Source organism: Bombina bombina, chromosome 1 (genome assembly GCF_027579735.1).
Source record: "Bombina bombina isolate aBomBom1 chromosome 1, aBomBom1.pri, whole genome shotgun sequence".
In the NCBI taxonomy this organism is placed as follows: Eukaryota; Metazoa; Chordata; class Amphibia; order Anura; family Bombinatoridae; genus Bombina; species Bombina bombina.
Genome location: NC_069499.1, coordinates 117,072,347 through 117,078,346, shown reverse-complemented (window position 1 = coordinate 117,078,346; position 6,000 = coordinate 117,072,347).

Below are 6,000 nucleotides of genomic sequence, written 5' to 3'. Positions count from 1 at the left end.
GCCCCCGAACATTTTCAATAGGGTTTAACAGGGTTTGTGAATTTCCACTACTACTGAAATATTTTTTATTGGGGATGCCTCTGACTCTCTCTAACACAGGATATCACTGACATACAGAGCCCACATGAAACAAGCAGGGTAGTTCTACATGAAGGGTAGTTCTCGTTTTCTATTTTTGCTTTTCAGCAACAGCACTGAACAAAAGAGATTAAATGTCCTATTATAACTCATTGACTGTGAACCCTAACAACAATACAACATTCAATATAAAATTAACACAAATAGCACACAGACACCAGTAAATTGGAATAAGGAAGGACAGATCAATTTATTAAATGGCTTAACATCAAAACTTTTTCAACCTTAAAGGTAACCAAAAGATGGCAGCAATTGGGCTCTAGTACTAAAATGAATGCTAAGAAAGTCATGGGGCCTAGGCTTGATTTGATTGATGAACCCCAGGTAAAACATCACTAAAGACAGAGGCATTCAATTGAGCTCTTTGGCCCATCTCTCACCTGGCGGACTACCACCATGCACTTGGTGATGTCGCTGCTTCCTTAATGGCCATAACTCCTCATCTCCTTGTCTACAGCCAGGTTCTTGACCTATCACTAGGATGTATTACTCTCTCCGGTACATAAGGATCTCAAGGACCTCCATGTCATACAACACGACTTTATGAGGGGAGTGCTAAGTTACCAATTCCGGACTTACCACCTCTGTGGGGGCCAAAAACTTAAAGTAATTCTAATAGAAGCTCTAGCAATATATTGTCAACCATAAGGAAAAGAGAAAGAGAGGGGAAAATTCAACATTGCAGAAAGCAGGAAGTGATCCGACCTACGTGATTTCCCCTCTTATAGAGGTGAGCTAGCCACCCCCTTCAACTTGCTGAAAATACCCTGCAGTCAGTTCACTCAAAGGACCTTAACCTTTAGTTGCATTCCAGTCTAATAGGCTTAACATTGCCATTGTCAGAATATGTACCACTACAACAAAATAAAGAAAGTTTTTGAAGACAGTGCAGGGTAGGCAGCCATTCATTCACTATTATGAAAGCAAATAAAGGACTTATGGCATACTTGAACCAAAGACTAATAAACTTTCACCTCTTCTTAAAGGGACATAAAATCCAACATTTTGCTTCACGATTCAGATAGAACATACAATTTTAAAAAACTTTCCAATGTACTTCTATTATCACATTTTCTTGTCATGCCTTATTGGAATGTAGGAAGGTAAGTTCAGTAGTGTGTACGTGCCTGCAGCACTATATGGGAGCAGATTTACAACAATGTTATACATTAGCAAGAGCACCAGGTGGCAGCACTACTTGATGAATATATAGGCATCCCATTTGTGTTTACTGGGAGTTTCATGGGAGTAACCTGAATTTTAATGGGGAAACATTGCAGTGGGTTTCTAATATTCAATCCACTGTCCTCCATCTTCTTAGCTATCCCTTTTCAGCCATATCAGTCTTTTCGGCGGCGATATTTCACATTGGTACAAATCTAGTGAATGTACAATGAAACTGAATTTACATATGCATAATTTATAGTGTTACTACACATAAAACTTGTGCTAAAGTTGCGATCCCTATTATATTCTACTAGTCCTAAAGCCCGTTCACACGGGCCATTTTTTGCAGTACATTTTTTGCAGCTTTCTCCTTCCCCCTCTCTTTTGCGCTCTCTCTCTCCCCCCTCTGTTTTGTTCTCTCTCTCCCCCTCTCTTTTGAGCTCTCTCTCTCCCCCCTCTCTTTTGAGCTCTATCTCTCCTCCCTCTCTTTTGCGCTCTCTCTCTCCCCCTCTCTTTTGCGCTCTCTCTCTCCCCCCTCTCTTTTGCACTCTCTCCCCCTCTCTTTTGAGCTCTCTCTCTCCCCCTTCTCTTTTGAGCTCTATCTCTCCCCCTCTCTTTTGCGCTCTCTCTCTCCCCCTCTCTTTTGCGCTCTCTCTCTCCCCCTCTCTTTTGCGCTCTCTCTCTCCCCCTCTCTTTTGCGCTCTCTCTCCCCCCTCTCTTTTGCTCTCTCTCCCCCTCTCTTTTGAGCTCTCTCTCTCCCCCTCTCTTTTGTGCTCTCTCTCTCCCCCTCTCTTTTGTGCTCTCTCCCCCCTCTCTTTTGTGCTCTCTCTCTCCCCCTCTCTTTTGCGCTCTCTCTCTCTCCCTCTCTTTTGCGCTCTCTCTCTCCCCCATTTCTTTTTTGTGCTCTCTCTCTCCCCCATCTCTTTTGCGCTCTTTCCCCCCCCCCTCTCTCTCCCCTCTCTTTTGCGCTCTCTCTCCCCCCTCTCTTTTGTGCTCTCTCTCCCCTCTCTTTTGCGCTCTCTCTCCCCCTCTCTTTTGCGCTCTCTCTCCCCCGCTCTCTTTTGCGCTCTCTCTCCCCCCTCTCTTTTGCGCTCTCTCCCCCCTCTCTTTTGCCCTCTCTCTCCCCCCTCTCTTTTGTGCTCTCTCTCTCCCCCTCTCTTTTGCGCTCTCTCTCTCTCCCTCTCTTTTGCGCTCTCTCTCTCCCCCATTTCTTTTTTGTGCTCTCTCTCTCCCCCATCTCTTTTGCGCTCTTTCCCCCCCGCTCTCTCTCCCCTCTCTTTTGCGCTCTCTCTCCCCCCTCTCTTTTGTGCTCTCTCTCCCCTCTCTTTTGCGCTCTCTCTCCCCCTCTCTTTTGCGCTCTCTCTCCCCCGCTCTCTTTTGCGCTCTCTCTCCCCCCTCTCTTTTGCGCTCTCTCCCCCTCTCTTTTGCGCTCTCTCTCTCCCCCTCTCTTTTGCGCTCTCTCTCTCCCCCTCTCTTTTGTGCTCTCTCTCCCCCCTCTCTTTTGCTCTCTCTCCCCCTCTCTTTTGAGCTCTCTCTCTCCCCCTCTCTTTTGTGCTCTCTCTCTCCCCCTCTCTTTTGTGCTCTCTCCCCCCTCTCTTTTGTGCTCTCTCTCTCCCCCTCTCTTTTGCGCTCTCTCTCTCTCCCTCTCTTTTGCGCTCTCTCTCTCCCCCATTTCTTTTTTGTGCTCTCTCTCTCCCCCATCTCTTTTGCGCTCTTTCCCCCCCCCTCTCTCTCCCCTCTCTTTTGCGCTCTCTCTCCCCCCTCTCTTTTGTGCTCTCTCTCCCCTCTCTTTTGCGCTCTCTCTCCCCCTCTCTTTTGCGCTCTCCCTCTCCCCCTCTCTTTTGCGCTCTCTCTCTCCCCCTCTCTTTTGCGCTCTCTCTCCCCCCTCTCTTTTGCTCTCTCTCCCCCTCTCTTTTGAGCTCTCTCTCTCCCCCTCTCTTTTGTGCTCTCTCTCTCCCCCATCTCTTTTGCGCTCTTTCCCCCCCCCCCCTCTCTCCCCTCTCTTTTGCGCTCTCTCTCCCCCCTCTCTTTTGTGCTCTCTCTCCCCTCTCTTTTGCGCTCTCTCTCCCCCTCTCTTTTGCGCTCTCTCTCCCCCTCTCTTTTGCGCTCTCTCTCCCCCGCTCTCTTTTGCGCTCTCTCTCCCCCCTCTCTTTTGCCCTCTCTCTCCTCCCTCTCTTTTGCACTCTTCCCCCTCTCTCTTTTGCGCTCTCTCTCCCCCTCTCTGTTGCACTCTCTCCCCCTCTCTTTTGCGCTCTCTCCCCCTCTCTTTTGCGCTCTCTCTCCCCCTCTCTTTTGTGCTCTTCCCCCCTCTCTTTTGCGCTCTCTCTCTCCCCCTCTCTTTTGCGCTCTCTCTCTCCCCCCTCTCTTTTGCGCTCTCTCTCTCTCCCTCTCTTTTGAGCTCTCTCTCTCCCCCCTCTCTTTTGAGCTCTATCTCTCCCACTCTCTTTTGCGCTCTCTCTCTCCCCCTCTCTTTTGCGCTCTCTCTCTCCCCCTCTCTTTTGCGCTCTCTCTCTCCCCCCTATCTTTTGCGCTCTCTCTCCCCCCTCTCTTATGCTCTCTCTCCCCCTCTCTTTTGAGCTCTCTCTCTCCCCCTCTCTTTTGTGCTCTCTCTCTCCCCCTCTTTTTTGCACTCTCTCCCCCCTCTCTTTTGCACTCTCTCTCTCCCCCTCTCTTTTGTGCTCTCTCTCTCCCCCTCTCTTTTGCGCTCTCTCTCTCTCTCCCTCTCTTTTGCGCTCTCTCTCTCCCCCATCTCTTTTGTGCTCTCTCTCTCCCCCATCTCTTTTGCGCTCTTTCCCCCCCTCTCTCTCTCCCCTCTCTTTTGCGCTCTCTCTCCCCCCTCTCTTTTGTGCTCTCTCTCCCCTCTCTTTTGCGCTCTCTCTCCCCCTCTCTTTTGCGCTCTCTCTCCCCCGCTCTCTTTTGCGCTCTCTCTCCCCCCTCTCTTTTGCGCTCTCTCCCCCCTCTCTTTTGCCCTCTCTCTCCTCCCTCTCTTTTGCACTCTTCATCCTCTCTCTTTTGCGCTCTCTCTCCCCCTCTCTTTTGCACTCTCTCCCCCCTCTCTTTTGCACTCTCTCCCCCTCTCTTTTGCGCTCTCTCTCCCCCTCTCTTTTGTGCTCTTCCCCCCTCTCTTTTGCGCTCTCTCCCCCCCTCTTTTGCGTTCTCTCTCCACCCCTCTCTTTTGCGCTCTCTCTCCCCCTTCTCTTTTGCGCGCTCTCTCCCCCTCTCTTTTGTGCTCTCTCTCCCCACCTCTCTTTTGCTCTCTCTCCCCCCTTTCTCTCCCCCCCTCTCTCTCCCCCCTCTTTCTCCCCCCCCTCTCCTCTCTCCCCCCTCTCTCTCCCCCCCTCCTCTCTCCCCCCCTCCTCTCTCCCCCCTCCTCTCTCCCCAGCTCCTCTCACTCCCCCCTCCTCTCTCCCCCCTCTCCTCTCTCCCTCCTCTCTCTCCCCCCTCTCTCTCCCCCCTCTCTCTCCCCCTTCTCTCTCACCCCCTCTCTCTCTCCCCCTTCTCTCTCACCCCCTCTCTCTCTCCCCCTTCTCTCTCACCCCCTCTCTCTCTCCCCCCCCTCTCTCCCCCCTCTCTCTCTCCCCCCTCTCTCTCTCCCCTCCTCTCTCTCTCTCCCCCTCTCTCTCTCCCCCCTCTCTCTCTCCCCCCCTCTCTCTCCCCCTCTCTCTCTCCCCTCTCTCTCTCCCCTCTCTATCTCCCCCCTCTCTATCTCTCCCCCCTCTCTATCTCTCCCCCTTCTCTCTCTCTCCCCTCTCTATCTCTCTCCCCTCTATAGCGCAACTGCTCTCGGCCACGCCCCTTCACAACCGGCCATGCCCCTTCACAGCCATTCATGCATGGCCACGCCCCTTCACGTCGGCCACGTCCCCACTCACATCTGGCCACGCCCACTTCTGCTGCAGATCAGTTAGGGCTCAAAGGCCAGGTGTGTTTGTCCTTGTGCGGTCTCTACTGCGCATGACAGCTTCGGACAAACACACTTGGCCTTTTATATTATAGGATGGCATACACATCTACACTAGTCTGCACATCGAAGTTCAGCCTACTTTTTTTTAGAATATATCGATGTTTTGAATATCAGCGCCTGAATCATGAAAGAAAAATTTTGGATTTCATGTCCCTTTAAAAAAAGTGTCCTTTCTTCTCTGATTTCTTATGTCCACTGTTCCAAGAAAAATATCGCCCTTAGACATCTTTGTTATAGAGGTAAATTATAACAGTAAAAAAACAAATGAAAGTTGTGGGGGGTAGAGATAGCAAGGGAAACATCTGGAGAAAAAGGACATTGAAAGAGAAAAAAATACACAATTCCCAAAACAAATATCCGAATTGAATGCACAAGCTAATTTAAAGAAAACTAATATATTCTAACAAAATTTGATAGTATTTATTTCGTTTAAATTAGCTTTAAAAGGTAAAATACCTATAGCGTGCTTGGAAGCCACGCTAATCCTGACCCTTCTTCACATTGCCCAGTGTAGTGCTAATAAGAGGCTACTACTAAGTCCCTACCTCCTGGGCTCTGTAAAGAAGGGTCAGAATTATCATGATGCCTCCCTAGTGAGCTATAGCTAAGTATAAAACTACAGGTGACTTTTTTTTCACTTGCAGTAAAAGAACATTTACTTTTGTTTTAATGAAAACAAATGTAAATTTTACAGAATATTCAGAATTTGTTTCTTTTTAAACTAAATAAAT